Raw genomic sequence first — 20,201 nt, forward strand, 5'->3', positions numbered from 1 at the left:
TAAAAGAAGAGTTGCAAGAATCAGGAGAAAATTGCAGCGAAAATAGTCATACAGAAAATAAATGAGATTAAAAGGCCTTATGTTGATCGCCATCTTTGACTGATACTCCTTCCCCATCCGCGTTTCTCCAAGTGCACTGTCTGGTAGATCTCAGGATCCAGCCTTTGGTCTAGGTAAGGGATTTTGTTATGAACAAAAACTTCTTTCACCCAATTAGCACACAAGGGTTAACTAACTAGTAAGCCAGTCACCTGCCTACTACTACTCTTAAATTGTGTTCATAGTCATTGTATCACATGCCTGGAGACCTCACTCACTTAGCTTTCTGATCTTTTGATCCGCTCTTGACAAAAAATGTGGGTATCCCTGCACTAGATAAATTTCTCTATTACCTAAACATATCCAATTATCTCAATATTATAGAAAACTATTCAAAGTCACAAACACACTAGAACCATATTTGGGTGCTTTGTGAACTTGCTCGGAAAATTTATCCTTGTTTCTTCTACCATAGCAACATAAAGGACCTGATATCCAGAACCTCAACAACATGGGTTCCATTTAATTCTAACACCCCATCTGTTTCAAACAATCTTTCTTTCCAATGGCATGACTCTCCAGAATAAGGAAACATTCTAAGATGACAAACTTTCACTGGAATTCCCCAAAACAAAATTTCTTTGTAAAACTTTCCAAATTGTTGTTGTTCAGTTGTTTCAATCACGTCTGACTCTTTGTGAACCTATTTGTTTGTTTGTTTTGGAAAAGACACCAAAGTGGTTTGCCATTTCCTTCTTCATCTCATTTTACAGATGAAGAAACAGAGACAAACAGGGTTAAGTGACTTGCCCAGGGTCACTTAAGCTAGCAAGTGTCAGAGGCCTGATTTGAACTCAAGAAGATGAATCTTCCTGACTCGAGGCCCAGTGCTTTATGGCCTGTGCCACCTAGCTGCCCTAAAACTTTTCAAATTACTAATTAAAAAAATAAATAAAGACAAGTTCTCCCCATCTCATCCAGTCTGGAAGTGCAGTGGCAACTCACCAGTGCAGTTAGCTTGGATCCCAAGCAACCCACCCATTCTCAGGGGCTCACCACCTTAATGCTGGATTTGGTGACAGTCAGCATAATCTAATACAGCTCAGAACTCCAAAGCAGCTCAAGAGATCCTTCAGCCTTAGCCTCCCATTAGCTGAGATTACAGAAGTGCACCCCCATCCCCTGACAAATTACTCTCAAGCAGCAGTTTGTTTCCATACACTGCTTGTAATAATGACCCTAAACAAATTCCAAAGATGAGCCACTTGAAATCACAGCTCAAGGTCAAAGCTTCTGTTCACACAGATTTAATGTGGTGAGCCCTAAACAAACAAAACCAATGGCAACATAAATTAAGACTGATGTTCAGTGTTTTGGTATTTAATAAATGTACATTAGTTAATTTCTGAAATCAGTCATCCATGGACTTACTAAGAGGTAGCTGTTAGGTGCCACACAAAATGGTGGTTTTGGAGTGTTTGAATATACAGACTCTGGACATTGTTTTCACCAGCTTATATAAATCTTTAGTGAAAGATACTGGATGTGCCTGATAAGATTGACTGAAATGGCTGATGAATGTGAAAAATGTGCTTCATGAGACTGTGTGATGAACTAATGAAGAATGTGAGGTTTAGAGACAGCGACCTGGGTTTGAATCTTGACTGTGCTATTTATAACCTGTGTGACCCTGGTGCAAGTCACTTTACTTCCTCAGTTTCCTTGTCACCAAAATGAGGGAGTTAGAATAAATGACTGCTAAAATTATATCTAAATAGATTTATGTGAGAGAGAGAGAGAGAGAGAGAAAGAAAAGAAGGAAAGGAGAAAGAAAGAAAGAGAGAAAGAGAGAAAGAAAGAAAGAGAGAAAGAGAGAGAGAAAGAAAGAGAGAAAGAGAGAAAGAGAGAAAGAGAGAAGAAAGAAAGAAAGAAAGAAAGAAAGAAAGAAAGAAAGAAAGAAAGAAAGAAAGAAAGAAAGAAAGAAAGAAAGAAAGGAAGGAAGGAAGGAAGGAAGGAAGGAAGGAAGGAAGAGGAAGGAAGGAAAGAAAGAAAGAAAGAAGAAAGAAAAAGAAAGAAAGAAAGAAAGAAAGAAAGAAAGAAAGAAAGAAAGAAAGAAAGAAAAAGAAAGAAATTGCTTAATGAGTAGATTCAGTAGGAGGTTTATTAAGGATGCAAATGTGAATTTATCTGGCAGTCCTGATAAATCTAGGAAACAAACAATGAAACCCTTTAGTAATCATTTGAAACTGCCTTGATAACCTAACCTAGAAAGTCTGAAAGATAATTCCTACTTGGTTAAACTTCTCAAATTAGGCCACCAAACCTAATCCTGCTTAAAACCAAAGTAATTACTAATGGTTTAGTTTAGCTCTAAATTGCTATACCACCTTCTAGTACATCCCTCCACTTCCAACTCCACTCCCTTTCCTTCCACATTGTGTTAGACACTAAACAATTTAAATAAATTCTAGTTTTTCTTTTGAGGGTATTTAACTTTCAATTTTAAACAAATGTATCATGGCTTTTCAGTTTTGGAGGAAGCAGATAAAGGGACAAAGTTACTAAGGCTGATAAATGGCCTTACCAATTTTATCACAAAGGCTTTTCCTTTGGAGATGGGAACCAAAGTAGAAATAATTACCTTTATAATATTTTGTGTTTTTCATAGTTTCAGTACAACTCAAAAGAGGCCTTGGCTTTTCAACTGGAGAAGGCCTCATTTTGACTCCCTGACCACCCCACCCCCAACCCCCAGCCCAAGAAATATTGGCGTTTTGGCTCCCTGGCCACCCTACCATGCAGCCTTTGAGAGTCCTTCAAGCTAAACAGGCCCCTTGTCTTCTTTGTGCTGTTCAAGAAACTTCAGGCTGTTCCCTGTGTTCTCCACATAATCAAACAGCCATATCTTTGATTTATAATCTATTTTATCTCTATTAGTGGAGCTCATTCAATAAAGATTTTCCATTAGCTAGTCTGAGGGTAAGGTTCCAATTGGCTCCACTTTCTTCAAATTCAGCCATCTCAAACACCAAAGCAGCTGAGGGTTGCTGACCTGGAGGGGTCCTGTTTAAAAAAAAAAATCCCTTTTCAATAATGACCTCTCACTCGCATAATGGAAAACAGAAATTCAGGCCCAGGATTTCCAAGCTGGCATTGTTCCTTCCTTGACATAGTTGCCTCAAGGCTCCCACTGTGTATTTCTTTTAAAAACAGCACCCACTCTCAGGGGATGGGCAAAGTAAACACTGGTACAGAAGAAGGCACAGGCTTCCCTCTTTTTAAAAATGTGCTTAAACTCAAGCCCATGTGACCAAATTCGGGCGGTAGCCAAAGAACCTTGAAAGGTGCTCTGGAAAAGCCAGCTCTGTTTTGTTGTTGTTGTTGTTGTTTTCAGCTTTCCTACATTCTGGGCTGTTGAGCTTGTCTGTTTGTCTACGTTCTCCATTGTTCCTTGTGTACCTACAACAACATCAGCGCTCCAGCCCTTGAATTGCATTGGCACAGTTGTCTGGGGGTCGGGGGCCTCTCGCTTCACAACCAATAGCTTATCCTGGCCAAGTTGCAAAGCAGCCTTTCTTATCTGATTTTCTGAAATGTGCATCACATCTGAGGGCAGCAGCTCGATCTTAAAATTCCTCTTGAGGGCTTTGCTACTAAATGCTGAAGCTTTGGGGCAGTTCAAATCAAAGTACAGGCAGTCAGAGACTGGGAGTGAAAGTTTATTGGTGGAATACACAGATAACTCAAAGATATTGCCAAAACAAAAGTAATTTTAATAAATTTTATTACTATTTCTTGAGTTTTTAATTACTCAATCAGTAAGCATTCATAAATAGCTACCATATTCCAATCTGGAGATACAAAATCAAAAATGAACAATATCTGCTCTCAAGGAACATTAATTCTATTGGGGGACACAATATTTACACATGTAAGTGTAAGCAATCAACTACAAAGTAAATAAAAGGGCATTGAAAGAGACAGACACACTTAGTAAGCAGACAGATCAGGAAAGACCTCATGAAAATGGTGCTTGAGTTGAGCTTTTAAGGGAATTAAGGATTCTAAGAAGCAGAGATAAGAAGGAAACACATTCCAGGAATGGTGGACAGCACAGAGATGGGTGATGGAAAAGCGATAGAATCAGTTTTAAAGAGGCAAAATGTGTCTTCTTCCTTAAATACTTTTCCAGAGGACAGGAAAAATTTCTAATTCAGTTTGTTTGACTTTTTTTTTAATTACTTGTGCAGTCATTTCAGTTGTGTCTGACTCTTCATGACCCCATTTGGGGTTTTCTTGTCAAGGATACTGGGGTGGTTCACCATTTCCTTTACCAGCTCATTTTACAGATAAAGAAACTGAGGTAAACAGTTAAGTGACTTGCCCAGGGTCACACAGCTAGAAAGTGTTTGAATCCAGATCTGAACTCATGAAGTTGAGTCTTCCTGACTTCAGGCCCGGCAGTCTATTGTGCCACCTTGATGTCCAGGAACACTTTGACTATAGTAAAAATGTGTATTTCAGTGTCTCTATTTACTCCCACATGATCCTTCAGAGCTTAGAGAAGTGGGCATAATTCTGTACACACAGAGTGTGTTTACTGAAACCTATCTGGACACAGAATCATTGCATAAACTTCCTACCTAGGGTTGTCTGAGGTCCCAATTGCCTGAGATCTCAGAAAACATCAGACTCAGACCTCATAGCTATAGTGAATTTATGTGGTACACAAGAAAAATTTCTGAGATGATGCTAGTGAAATGACTGAAACATCTTTGTGACACCTAGATTAATCTGCTCCCCCTCCCATTCTTAACAGGTGAGATCCCAAGTATTATCTCATCTTAGATGTATCATGAACCACAAATACATTTCAATTTCAAATGCCCCTTTGGCTGTCTTTGCAGTGGACCTGTGAATATTTCATCAAACCAGGTCTTCTTTCTCACTCTACTTTTCTGTTCCCTCGAATCATTTAAAGATCATTTAATTTAGTTTTTAGGCATTTAGATTTTTGCTCCTGATAGAATACAGGGGCACTAATGTTTATTTAGCAGGGGTTTTTCAATCTGTCACTAAAATATTGTTACTTAAATAAAGACCTTTGACTGATAAATCAGCACAGAGCAGAAATCTAAGCAAATAATTACAGTAGCTGGTATTTATGTTGTTTTCCCTATTTATAAAGTGTTTTACATATATTTTCATTTGATCCCCACAATAATAAATAGGCTTCATATTCTATTTTATAGATGAAGAAACTGAGGGCCAGAGAAGTGATTTTCCCATGGTCACAGAGCCACGCACAGCCTAATTGGGACTTGTTATAAGGAGAATGAATGCTCTTAAATGTAATAGAAATATGAGTCCAACATGATCTCTATGGGGGAAAAGGGCTTTATCAGTATTGCTTTTTCTTTTTAAATTCTTTTTATTATATGCAAATATTAAGAAAATACCCTTCTTTTGTCCTTTTTATCTGATGTGTGTGTGTATGTGTGTGTGTGTGTGTGTGTGTGTGTGTGTGTGTGTGTAAGTATCAAACTAAGATGTCTCCTAATTTTAGGAAATCCTTTCCACTTGTCCTGTTTCCTTCTACTCATCATACCATGCTGCCTTCTTAATTGCTCTAGGAAAATGTAAAGACAGAGAGAATGCTCAGAGCTAGACAGATCGGGGAAGACTTCATAGAGCCAGCAGGGCTTGACCTAGGCCTAGAAAGAGGAAATATTAGCCTAACTTATCAAAAAATGTGGGTAGGCTTGTTCAAGGTTACAGACCATAGAATTAAGCATTAATAGCCTGACTATTACTGGTTCTGGGGCAGCTAGGTGGCACAGTGGGTAATGTGCCTGGCCTAAAGTCAGAAAGACTCATCTTCATGAGTTCAAATCTGGTCCCAAACACTTCCTAGATGTGTGCCCCTGGGCAAACCACTTAACCCTGTTTGCCTCAGTTCCTGATCTGTAAAATGAGCTGAAGAAGAAAATGGCAAGCTACTCCAATATCTTTACCCCCCCCACAAAAAAAGACAAAAACAACAACATTACTGGTTCTGACACTGAATTTCTACTTAATACTGAGCAAATCATTTCATTTCTCTAGTAGAAGCAAAGATAGCTAGTTGTGTGAATGAGACACAATTTCTTCACGTCTAAAAGGAATGCACAACCCTATGTACAATAGTTGCACAAGCTACCTCATAGGATTGTTGTAAGAAAAGTACTTTGTAAATCTTAGCATGCCAAAGTGAGCTCAATGGGATTAAAGGGTTTTATCGGTATTATTCATGTTGTTGTTGGGTTTTTTGCCAGTTTGAGGAAATCATCCTCCTCTCACTTTTCTTAATTATTGCTATATGTATAAAGGATTTTTCCTAATTTAAACTTCTAGTGAATGAAGTTCTAGAAAACTCTTTCCCTAGTGCAAGGGAGGGAACCTAAGTGATGAGTTGGCCAATGGAACTTAGTGGAAATGGGGGAAGGGAGTTGGAGGGTGTTAAATAATGCACCATGATCATTCATTAGTCACATGATATGTCTGCCATCTTAGGTCTGCCAATGAGCTAGAAACCAGAGGGATCCCAGAAATAAAAACTTAGTAGGAAGTCTAACATGGAAACATGACCTTGGAAAGAGGAGGGTAAATTCAAGCCCATGAAAGACCCTACAGAAAGAAACATGGGGAGACCAAGTTCTTATTGGTTAGAATTAAGGGCATGGTAGTGACTTCCAGAGAGATGTATCAAGTTGAACAAATGGCCTCTGGGAAAAACCAAGTATTTGACCCAGACCCCTCACACTCAAATCTGAAGCACACTTCCCTCAAGCTTTTCCCCTTCCTTCTGGACTCTGAGCTATCTCATTTATCCAGTCTGGTTAGGGCTTATCATCGTTACAGCTGAGCTCCTTTTGTGGGATCAGCCACGGGACCCAGCAGCCAAACACTCATTAGTCTTCAAGTCTCAGTGGGATGTCTTCAACTCCACCAGCCTCTCACCTTCCTTAAGTGTGGAGGTCCCAAAGAGTTTTGAAAAATAGGGAGTGTGGCTCCCAAGGCTGGTGGATGCTGACGTCATCCTTACCTAGTTACCAGTCATTCACACCCTCCATTCTCAGGCAAAGATGCTTACACCCTACCCTCATTCTCTACAGCTCACCACAACCCACTTCCTTGGGAGCCCCTGGGGTAATCAGTGATACGGAACAGCTGTTTGAAAAGCTACTAGGACCACCCACAGTCCTCCCTCTGTGGGCTTTCAACCCTAACACTAGAAATATTTAATTATTTATTTTTTAAAAAGATTTAATAAAATTAGCCTAGAATATAAGAAGTGAAAAATCTAGATTTCATCAAATGAGAAAAATCCATGACAAGAACTGGCTGGAGAATTTGCTTCAGGAAAGCCAATGAGGATAGAGGGGACCTCATCCAAGGGCAAGTTAGGAGCTTCTGGGGCTGGAGCCAGCAAAACCTTCAGGAGAGCTACAGCTTCTGAAAGGCTAATAATAAAGACAGGCCTTGAAGGCTGCAAAATGATTCTTTGCAGAACAAATAGGGATGATTTTTGCAAATCCAGGGAACCAGGGACAAAGGTAAGGCTTCAAAAGGGCTCAGAGACATCAAGACTTTCAGAGTGGGTGAAAAGACATCTACAAGATCCTTGCAAGATGACCTGGAACCCAGGGGAATAATCTTTGGTGAAGGCAGGAGAAGAGTTAACCTTTGCAGCAAGCACTAATACTAGGACCTCAGGTTGGGAAATCTCCAGAAGGACCAAGAAATTTTCAAGGAGTGCCAAATTGAATCTTAGTCTCCTTAGGAATTTAGATAAACAGTCAAGTCACATTTGAGCTGTTTGACTTCAGGGGACAAGATCTGGAAGGAATGGGGGTGGGGCGGATGGAGGGAAGCTAAGAAAGTCCTAGGCCAACTTCTCCCTATTCTAACAGATAAGGCAAGGGTTAGGAATTAGGACTTTGGTAGCTCTATCACTTCGTAATTTCCTCATTTATGAGTTTAAACTTCAGTACTAGTTAACGGGGAACTAGGTGGCACAGTGGATAGAGAGCCAGCTTTGGAGTCAGGAGGATCTGAGTTCCAATCTGGCCTCAGACACTTACTAGCTGTGTGACACTCGGCAAGTCACTTAACCATGTTTGCCTCAGTTTCTCATCTGTAAAATGAACTGGAGAAGGAAATAGCAAATTACTCTAGTATCTTTGCCAAGTAAAACCCCATAGAATTTTTCATGGTAATTTTGTTATATATTTTAAAGGAATAGCAAGTTGTACATAGTAGACTTGCAGTTTCATGTACAATCATCTTTTTTATTGTACTATATTATGGAAATGCTTGTTTTGTTCCATAAATTAAAAAAAAAACCTATGCAAGTACCTAAGACTCAGGCTATTGGCGCTATTCAAACATGGTCACTCTGAGTGGTAGGGAAGGACTGCCCAGGTTTACACTGAGATAGACAAAAACCTTTTACAAATGTGCCATTCTAAGGTAAGTAGACCCTTGCTGCTACCTTTGAATATACCAATCTTCAGCAAGTCAGCTAAAGGGATGAACACTGGGATTGATGGAATCCCTTTTATGCCAGGGGCTGTACTTGCTGACCTCAGGTCATTGTACCTGTCTCTAGCTGCCTTCCCCTATCTCCTGCCTGTCCTCACATACCCAGAAAATTAAAATGATGAGCCAAGCTCTCTGATTTACAGGTACGAGAAAGGATGAGGTGAGATAGCAGGTCAGCAGTTTCATAGATGATATTGATGACTTTGTGTATGTAAAATAGATATGATTATTAAGTCCTGGACACCATTCCACAAGAACTTCTTGGTGGTACTGATGAAATGGTAGTCAATTGGGTACTTTATTTGACTTTACAAGGTAATGGTGACACACAAATTTCTTTGTATAGAAGCTTTATTATTTACAGGCACTTCCTTCTCCTAGCTCTGTGAGATAAGTAATGAAAATATTATTATGCCTATTTTATAAGGAAAGAAAATGAGGCTTATGGAAGGTAAGATCTGTTCAGAGTTTCACTGATAGTAAATGCCAGGCCTTCTGATTTTCCTACACCACATAGCCCTCTCTCTACTGCCTTGATACACAGGCCAAAATGTGAAGAGAGAAGCATCTTGCCACATAGCTGAAGATAATATTGAGTGTTGTTTCTACTCTAGTTTTCACTTAAAATCCCCCCCAAATCCTCCCTGCCTGCCTGTCCAACTAAAGAAAGCAAAAGAACAGAGATATTCTAGTAATGCTGGAATACAGACAAGAAAGAAATCCATTTGACTGGGCCAATATGATTGAAATGCCTTAAGATCGTGCCAAAGGGGATAAATAATCCATTTGAAGGAGGATAGGGCTTTAGTCTATCTCTAAATTGCTGTGACCTAAGACGAAGGCATTTATTGATGACATCCAAAATACCATCCATGTGCCAAACAAAATATTGTTTCTATTGTAGTCACAGTGAGATCTGTGTTTTGTACCAGTTTGAAAAATCCCAAGGCAACTTTGTTCTGGAAAACAGAACCTCATAAATCCTGAGTCCTAGATAACCAGGATCAGCCAGTATTCTAGGAAAGCATTGCCTGAGAGAATACAAGAAAAGTACACGTTGTCCTTCAACAATTCCTTTCTAGCTGAGCAGCAGAGCATGAGATACAAGGCTGAAGTCACACTGGTGTATGCATTTGGAGATGTCTGAGCCCAACTGGAAGCTCCCTCCTCCACAAATTACTTATGACGTACTACATTTTTATGTGCCCAATAACTTTGGGGGGGGGAGGATTAGTAGCAAATCTTTGTCAATATTAAAGGTGTTAATAGTAATAATTCACATTTATATAGCGCTTCAAAGTTTACTAAGTACATTTTCTCATGAAACTTTATGAGATAGCCAATAAAGTATTTTTTATTCCATTTGGGACTGAAAAGTTTTCACAGAAGAATTGGATGAGCCGGTTAAGGCTAAAAGCAATAGGCTCTTTTGTTTGGTATATTTAAGGGAAGGCTCTATGGCTTAACTGGAAACAATCAACGAAGCATAGAGGAGGTGTCAGGATCAACAAGAAAAAGACAGTAAAGCAGCAGAAAAAAAGGCCAAGGTTTCCCACTATATCCAGAGCCATCACCAGTAGTCCTAACCTATGTCTTGCCATTGGACTCTGATGACTCTGGGGGAGATAATGAGGCTAATGACTTTGCACAGCTCTGCCTCACTTAAATCTAGTTCACTTACAAGTCAAGACATCCCCCCCCCCCCCTCTGTCACTGGTCCTCTGGAATGAATGACAAATAGTAACAACAACAGCAATGCCTAGAGCAGCATCTCCCTCCCTCCTCTCTCCCTTAGCAGATGTCCCTCCACCCTGGGGCCAGAGCTCATGCATTCAAGGTGTGGATGAGGAAGGGTGAGGCATCAATACAAACTGAGATGTCACTAGGCATCATGCCTCAGGCAGGAGGATCTTGTGATAGTGTGCTTCTAGAATTTGGTGCACTGTTACACCAAGATCTCACAGAGCTTCAGAGCTTCATCAGAGCATTTTCAGGGTCAGAAGTACTCAAGTGTTTTATAGGGAAGGAAAGAATCCTGCTCCCAGTGGTTTCAAGCATAGAAAGTTCTAGATATGAAGAACTGCAGAAAAGGGATGGAACAAGAGGGAAGGAGTTCTAGGTAGAAGGATAAGCCATAGCTAGGCCATAGAGAGCTTGTGAAATGTGTAAGAATTAGACCTAAAAATTTAGATTTAGTTTTGTTTTTTCTGTATACTGACAATCTCCATTTTATAAATGAGGAAACTGGCAGGAGAGGATGTAATTCTCTATTGTCATATATCTATGTGCAGAGCCAGGAATGAAACAGAAGTCCTTGGACTCCAAATCCAGTTTCCTTTTCCCTAAACTGTGTCCATGAAATGATCAGTAAGTTCAGGAGGATAAAGGCTATTTAATTTTATTTATTTTTTATGTTGTTTTGTCAGGGTTTTCAAGTTGTGTAAATTTAGAGGGAATGAGGGACAGACTGTAGCAAAATATGAATGATAAACTGTATGTGTACAAGATATTCACAAGGTGCACAACAGGTAAAAAAAGTGACCAGTCATGCACTCAGAGAGTGAGGGGACAGGTGATGGACAATGCATTGGTAATGTCTGGAGAGCTAGAGGAAAGTTCACAGTACATTGAGTAGCTGTGGTGGACTTTCAGGAGAACATGGACAAGATGTACACAGGGTGAAATGAGTTCATCCCAAATCAGTGAAATGTCAAATCTATTGAAACTGAAGTGTTATGAGGCCATGTTGTAGGAGTATAGGATTTAGAGCTAGAAGGGACCTTAGCATGTGTCTAGTTTTAGGATACATAGATAGTCAGATAGATAGATGATTGATAGAGATGAATAACTCTATGTTAATAGCTATTTCAATTGAGAGAAATTATTAACAAATAGCCAATTACTGGAGAGATTCAGGGGTTTTTTCCTTTTAAGGAAATCTCTGACCTTTCCCAAAAATTTACCCCACCTACATCTTATCTAGGTGGAGTTGTTGCCCCACCAAACTAGAGGATTGGCACATTGTGTTCCACTTTGCCACTAGAGATGGACCCCCTTTTGTCTAGATTGCCTAAGCAGAGATAGCTTGGATAAGAGATAAATCTCTTTGTCCAAGACTGAGTGATCAAACTCAAGTCCCTCAGCCCCTCCTTAGAGAAGAGTATACATTCTTCTCATTGTTAACCCAATTAGAGTTGATTGCCACCCTCAGGAACACACACTCTTCCAAGGGCTTATAAGTGTTGAATGGATTCCATGAGGAGTCTTTGGCATTTGGAGGGTGTCACTGACCCCTTTTATTAATTATCCACTAGCATGATTAATAATGATTAATTACCCAGAAACTATGTCTCTCATACTTTTTATATGCCACACAGTATAATTGGTTTCCATCATAATCCAATACACTTTATTTTATGCATTTTTCAATACATTCTTCTGAGAAAGAAAGGGTCTTTAGGTTTCACTAGACTGGTGAAGAAGTCCATGACACAAAAAAATTAAGAACATATGATCTATGAACATATGACCAATCCTCAAATTTTGTAGCTAGGGAAACTGAGGGTCCATTAAGGTAGTTCCTTGCCTAAGGTCACACAGGTATTAATTAGCAGAACTAGAATTTTGAATCCAAATATCATGACTTTAAATCCCACGTTCTTTATACTATATGTAACCCTTGGACTGATCTCAACAAGGGTCAAAGAATTTAAGAGCTAGAAAAAACCTAGGAACCTAAAGTTTGAAGCTTCCTTGTTCATACTAAAAAAAAAAATAGTGGAAATAGCTAGCATAAGCCAAAGGTCAAGTGCCTAACTTTCCATCTGTGGATTTTCACTTTAATTTGTCCTTTATGTAGTTCCATTTCATGAAGAATTATATTTTCTGTGTCCTCTAAGCAATCCATTGTCATTCTTCAAATTATTTCAAGTTGCCAGCCAATTGAATCAACTCTTGTAGCTTTTAACCTTTTATTGTAGACAGTATACCTTGTTTAGCCCCTTCTTCTATTGGAATTCTCCTTTGGTAAAGTCACTTAACCTCTCTGACCCTCAATTGCCTCATCTATAAAATGAGAAGGTTGGACTACTTGGCTTCTGGGATCCCCTCAGCCCTTATATCTGTTATCCAGTGATCCTTACTTACTTTTTGTTTTTCTTTAAATTTTAACTTAAAAATTAAATGTTTAAAATTGCAACAAATGTTTTAATTTAAATTTAATGTAAATGTTCGTTTTAATTTAAATGTGTTGTTGTTTTTATGAGGATTATGAAGTGCATTGATGACACAGGGGCCCTTAAGTGCTTCTCAATACAAGACTTTGGATTTGTGTATACTCCAAATCCAAATACTGCATTTCCACTGATCTCAACAAGTATCAAAGAATTTAAGAACTAGAAAAAACCTTAGAGATAATCTATCACAAAGGCTTTATTTTAAAGACTATAAATGTAGAATGTAAGTTCCCTCAGTCAGGGACTGTTTCATTTCTTTTTTCCTTTAAATGCCCACTGCTAAGCACAGTACCTGCCACATAACAGCCATTCAATAAATATTTATTTAATTGAATTAAAAGTGAGGCCCAGAATTTTGGAGTCATATGACTAATAAAATAAAGGACTGGATTTCTTTCTAAATACACACAGGGAAATAAGAGTAAAGGCAGAAGCCAAATCGGATCAATAGTGGAGAAACAGGCCTGAAACATTATGGAATAAACCTTACAATATCCAGCCTACAGGTGGGAATCAAATATTTTGTGGGACTGAATTACAGAATGGGAGCCACATAAAAGAGCAGAGGGGGGAAGAAGAAAGAAGGGAAGGTGTGTTGTCCCCAATCAAATAAAATACTAACAATGAAGCAAAAAAACTCTTTAGTGGCTGAATGGAGAATGGTAGATGTGGTACTAGACATAAGATGGCAGCTGTTTGTCCTTCATTCTCAAAGAGGACCAATGACACCAGGGGGGTGATGTCTTGACTTGTAAGTGAATTGGATTTAAGTGAGGCACAACTGTGCAAAACCATCAGCCTCATTCTCTTCCCCAGAGTCATCAGAGTCCAGTGGCAAGACATAAGTCAGGACTAATGGTGGTGGCCCTGGATGCAGTAGGAGACGGCCTTTTTTTTCTGCTCCTGTACTATCTCTCAAATTATTAATAAAAGCAGAAAATCTGACAAAAGAAGAAAAGGCAAGGAGGCAGAGGGAGAAATTAGAAAGGAGGCAAAAGGGAAACCCTGTTTCAATAGCAACTGTTACCACTGACAGATGCTAATGGGAAATGGGAACCTTAAAGTAGATATGATCCTCTGAGATTTGGTTCTTAGAAAGACCATTCACACTGCCTCAAAGAGAAGGTGAAACAGAGCTCCTGGAGACACCTGATACTCAGAAGAGTAAGGAAGTATATAGATTCAGAGAAGATTTCTAGGCAAATTAAAAAAAATGATCAAGGTGGGAGCAAAGGTAATAATGTCAATGATGAACTGTACAATAGAGGACATAGGAAGAGCCCTACAATGGGGCAACATTCCCTCTATAACCTGCAGAAATGAATATGTGTAAGAGTGAGGTGCATGAGGAAAAGAAAGGGGCACAGGGAACAAGATCAGCAAGGAAATAACAGAAAATATTTAGAAGTGGGATCTTAAAATAGGCAAATCACAAGTTTTAATTTCATGAAGGATACAGAGACTAAAATAGGACTAAATAAGTAAGAAGGCCATGAAAAAGGGCTATATACTTCTAGAATAAACAGAAATGGAAGACAAATAATCTAGAGAATAAGAGAAAAATATTTTTAAGGAAAAGTCCAAAAAACAAATTTTTAAAAATTAATGAACAAAACAAGTTGAAGTGGATGAGATAAAGGGAGACTTCATTTAACTTCTTAATCAAGAAGAAGAAAAGAGAGGAATAAGTAATTAAGTAGATAAAAACAAGAAAGAAAAAAGAATTAATAATTAAAACTACAAAACCAAGGAAAAGGATAACAAACAGGAATGTGGTTGAGGTAGGTTCAAGAGGAGGGAAAGAGAGGAGGTGGGAATAAGGCCACCTTAAAACAAGTTAAGCTAAGTCTTTGGAAGAGATATAGTACTACATTTACAGCAGAAGTAATAAAAAATCCTAATTTGGAAAAAAAGTATTAAAGAAAAATGGAAGAAAGAGTAAATCTAACTCTTATAACTTTAAAATTTATTTTATTTTTAATTTTTTTTAGGCAGTTGGGATTAAGTGACTTGCACAGGGTCACACAGCTAGTAAGTGTCAAGTGTTTGATCTGAGGCCAGATTTAAACTCAGGTCCTCATGACTTCAGGGCAGATGCTCTATACACTGCACCACCTAGCTGCCCCTAACTCTCATAACTTTAAATGTGAATGGATTAAACAATCCAATAAAACAAAAAAGAGCCATAGATTAGATAAGAAAACAACATTCCACAATCTGTTGCTTACAAGAAACGTATTTTAAAAACAGACATACACTGATAAAAATGAGAGGCTAAAAAATGTTTGCTATGTGTCAAGTGAATACAAAAAAGTAAAAATTGCAATCATGCTTTCTGGCAAAGCAAAAACAAACAATCAAAACATAAAAAGAAATAAACAAGGAAAGTGCATTATACTGAAAGAAACCATAGATAACAAACCAATATCCCAAGTAAACTTATAGACTCCAAATGCCTTAGTATCTAAATTCATAAAATGAACAGGAGGAAAGTCAAACCCCTACAAATATATATTAACAAAATAGAAAAAAAAAGAGAATTAACTAACTGAATGTGTATTTTTAAAAATTAGAATGCAAACCTTTAAAAATACAAAAGAAGATATTAAAAATTAGAAAAGAAATAAACTGAAAAAACTAGATAAAGCATTTTCCTTGAAAAGACTAATAAAATTGTTAAACCTTTAGTTAATCTGATTAAAAAGAAGGCAGAAAATCAAATTTAAAAGTAGCAAATGATCAAGGTGATGGAGTGTCTTGTTTGTGGAACACCCAAGAGGCCAGTATCACTGGATCAAAGAGTTCATGTTGGGGAGTAAGATGTAAAAAGACTAGAAAAGTAGGAGGGGGCTAGGTTATGAGGGGCTTTGAATACCAAAGAGAGCATTTTTGTATTTGCTCTAGGTGGCAATAAGAAAGCCACCAGAGTTTATCGAGTGAGGGGGTGACATGATCAGACATGAATTTTAGGAAAATCTAGCAGTTGAATGGAGAATGGTAGATGTGGTACTAGCCATGAGATGGCAGCTGTGGTCTCTTTTAACTTTGATCCTCTCTCTAATAACACAGCTACCACCTTGGTTAAGATCCTCATCACCTTTTGTCTAGATTGCTTCAACAGCTTCCTAATTAGCCTCCTTGCCTCATGTCTGTGCTCCCTCTAGTCTATCCTCCACATAGTGGCCAAAATAATTTTCCTTAACCACAGAGTGGACCATGTCATTGTCCTACTCAACAAATTTTAGTCATTTCCCTTTGCCTCTAGAATAAAACATAAAATCTCCTATTTAGCTTTTTAATCCCTTCACCACCTTGACCTCATTCTATCTTTACTGTATATCACAACTCCTCCCAGGCTTTGTGATCCAACCAAACTGGTCTTCTCTCTGTTCCTCGCACATTTGTATTGGCTCTCCCATGCCTGAAATATACTCTCTCCTCACCTCTCTCTCCTAGAATCCTTCTCTTCCTTCAAGACATAGCACTCCCTCTCAAACCACCTTGTATTTATTGATATTTATTCTATACTCTTATATATGTCCCTGTTGTCTCCTATTTAGGTTAGAACGTAAGGTTCTTGTGAGAAGGAATTGTTTCATTCATCACATTTCATTCCTCAGTGACCAACAGTGCCTGGAACATCGCAGGCAATTAGTAAGTGCTTGCTGATTGGCCCAGGTGGGGAAATCCATCAAGCAGTTGGAAGTATGGACTTGGGAATACATTTGGGAGGTGTCTACAAAGAGGTCATCATTGAAGCCATAGCTTTGGGGGAGATAATCAAGGGAGAATATGGAGAAGTGAATGGGGCCTAGGTCAGAAACATGTTTAAGAAACAAGAGGAGAATGAAAAGGCGGTGTAAGAGACAGGAAAAAAGCAGTCAAAATAAAGGTAAAACAATACAAATTCAACATAATAGAAGCCATGGGAGGAAAAGATGGTATGTAGTAAAGGGTGTTCCATAATGCCACAAGGTAGGATAACATCAGGTAGGATAAGACAATTGTATTCAGTGATAAAATTGTCATTGGAGAAATTTTTTTTTTATAGAGAGAGATGGAAACCAGATTGCAATGGACTGAGAATGAGGACTGAGTGGTGAAAAAATGGAAACAATCCATAGAATCACAGAATTGGAAGGTTCATTTAATACTGAGCAAAAGCATGAACATCCAAATATTCCCTACAACATTCCTATTAAGAGGCCAAATGGCTTCCAGCAAACACCTCCTCTTGTGAGCAACTTATTACTTCCCTAGGTAGTCCATACCACTTGTGGACAACTCTAATTTTAAGAAATTCTTTGACATATTGAGTCAAAATCAGATTTCTCCAACTGCTTCTAAGTGAATATTCTGGGGCCAAAACCTAATAACTTAACAGAAGGACCACTGGGTCTTGCCATTTGTCCTTATGCTATGCCCTTAAGATTTCTGAGCTTTGCCATCTATTTTGCAGTTGAATTTTCTTTACTATGTTGTCTCCCCTAATTAGAAGGTAAGCTCCTTGTAAACAGGACTTTTTCTCACTTTTCTTTTTCTATTTTCCCCCAGTGCTTAGAGCAGAACTTGGCACACAGTAAGCACTTAATAAATGCTTTTTTCCCCATTCATTTATTCTTCCATGACCGTTCTTCAAATATTTGAAGACATGAATCATATTTTTCACATTTTAGGAATCTGCCTACTTGGCCATCCTTCACAATATAGTAACATTTGGCACCATGTTATCTTCTAGCTATTCAGAATGAAGGTGAAATAACTAATAATGACCTTATAATAACCCTTCTCTCACTTAATTATAGTTAAAATAATAGGTTTCAAGAAAGTACCTTCCAAGTGTTGTGACTAAATTGAGAGGATAGTTTTCTGTTAGTAACAGTTTGAACTTCTTTGATTCAAAACTGATCTGTCCCTTAGGAAATGATAATAATATCTCCTTCACTGACCACTCTAGACAGAACAAAAGGGGCCCCAATCAGTCATATGCCTAGATTGAAAATATGGCTTTTTGTTGTTAATAGGGAAGGACTTCATTTTCTTAAAACTGATTCCATGGGAACCTGGAGGAAAACTTAACTCCTGGCCTCCAAGTATGGCTTAGGGCTTAGAACGTGCATGTGACATCACTTGCAATCCTCAGGGAAAGGAACTGAGCAGGAGCTAGTACACCACACAAATGCAATGGAAATACTGGGTAGGATTTTAGGATAATTTTCAGAGTTTTCAGATTTTTCTGGATAATTCATCCTCTGAATGTCAGAGGGGCATCTGAGTAATTGAATTTTTTACTTTCAAGCTTCTAGAAGGTCATATAGTGATTCTGTTGTGGTCCAATATTGGATGAGCAAATCACAACCAGGAAATGACTTATACTTTAGGAGTTGACCCTTAAGTCTCTTTATTCTAAAGGGGAGGGGTACTAATGCTAAGAAAGATTAAATCTTACCTAAAGTCATTTAGTTCACAGCAGAAAATAAACTTCCAATCCAATATGCTTTCTACCGACTTTATTAGTTAATCATCAACTGATTTGTTAATCAGTCCATAAATCAATATTTCCCAAGCGGTTACTGTGTTCAGAGCAATATTATATGTGCTATAAAGAAACAACATACAGTTAGATACCAACTAGGGCAAATGATGAATTTTGTGAGATGATTAGATGTATTTGAAACCACATTATTCAAAGTTAAAATTATATGAAGTATGAGAATTTGTTCTATCCCAATGGAAAAAATATGGCATAAATTTGAATAATGTGACCACTTGATGGGATTCATTATTTGTAGTAATTGGAACTTCATGATTTTAGAAGAATTTGTTGTTGTTGTTCAGTCATTTCAGTCCTGTCCAACTCTTTGTGACTCTCTTTGGGGTTTTCTTGGCAAAGATACTGGATTGGTTTGCCATTTACTTCTCATTTTACAAATAAGGAAACTGAAGAAAATAGGGTTAAATGACTTGCCCAGGGTCACACAGTTAGTAAGTGTCTGGGGTCAAATTTGAACTCATCTTCTTGACTCAAGGCCCAGTACTCTGTCCACTGTGCCATCTAGCTGCCCTTGGAAGAATTACTATTACAAATAACTCAAAAAGCAATGAAAAGATGCATGGTGAAACTAAATAGGCCACAGCACATTACCAACAATGATTTGCTCAGAAAACAATTGAATAATAATAATAATAATAACAATAGCATCTTACCAATGATAATTTGCTCAGAGAATAATAATTTATAATGATAGCTAGCATTTATACAGTGCTTTTCATATCTTATCTCATTTTGATCACCACAACAACCCTGTCAAGTGCTATTATTATTCCCATTTTTCAGATGAGGAAATTGAAACTAAGAGAGGTTAAGTGACTTTCCTAAGGTCACACAGCTGCTAGTGTCTGAGAAAGGATTTTAATTTGGGTCTTCCTAATGCCAGGGCTAGTACTCTGCTCATTGCAAAACCTAACTGCCTACAAAAGTGGTAAGATCGGGGGGGACCAAGTGTGATTTATTAGGAATAGGGATTAAATTTCTCAGAAAATCCTCAAAGTGCTCAGAGAACTCTTCTCAGTATCTTAACTGCTTAATTGGTTCTGGACATCTGGCATAGGTTCCCTCAATGACCTGCTCACCCAAGGAATTGGGTGGGTGGGGTACAGGGAAGGGAGGGAGGGAAAGAGAGAGAGAAGGAGAAGCAGAGAGACAGAGAGAATTTCCTGTGTAGACTACAAACTTGGGCCCCCACTTTGCTTTACACTTAGGTCTCTTAAAGTGAATCATGGGCACACTATATGTTCAGTCATCTATTCAAAGAGTAAAATCTACTTTCCTATAGTGTGAAATACTTTGACAAGAAGCCAAATAATATATAGATAGGCAGACTAAGTATATTCAGTTCTGTCATAGTGCTGTTCCATATTACTTAACACACAACTGGCTTTTTTTTTCTGTTTCAACTTATTTTGCATTATGGTCACTCATTGATCTGATGAACCAGGTAAATTCCGGTCAGTTCCAGTTCTAGTTCCCAGTTTCCAAGGCAAAACTATTCTCAAACCCTGAGCTAGATAAACATTCCCCTGAATTCCACCAAAAAAAAAAAAAAGTCCTAGGCCTTCTATCATGGCCATTACCAATGGGTCATAAATTCCTTGTGGGCAAGGATTATTTTCATTTTGGTCTCTGTATGCTCAGTGCCTCACACATAGTAGGTGCTTCCTATATGATTGTGGAATGGAATTGAGTTGATATGAATTATAAAATAGTACTGAGCAAAGGACTTTGTCTGACCAGACCCCTCCCTCAAAACATAAATCCTGTCCACAAAATCACCAACAAGTGGT

This window comes from Phascolarctos cinereus, unplaced genomic scaffold, assembly GCF_003287225.1.
Source record: "Phascolarctos cinereus isolate Bilbo 61053 unplaced genomic scaffold, phaCin_HiC Scaffold_4;HRSCAF=312, whole genome shotgun sequence".
Classification (NCBI taxonomy): domain Eukaryota; kingdom Metazoa; phylum Chordata; class Mammalia; order Diprotodontia; family Phascolarctidae; genus Phascolarctos; species Phascolarctos cinereus.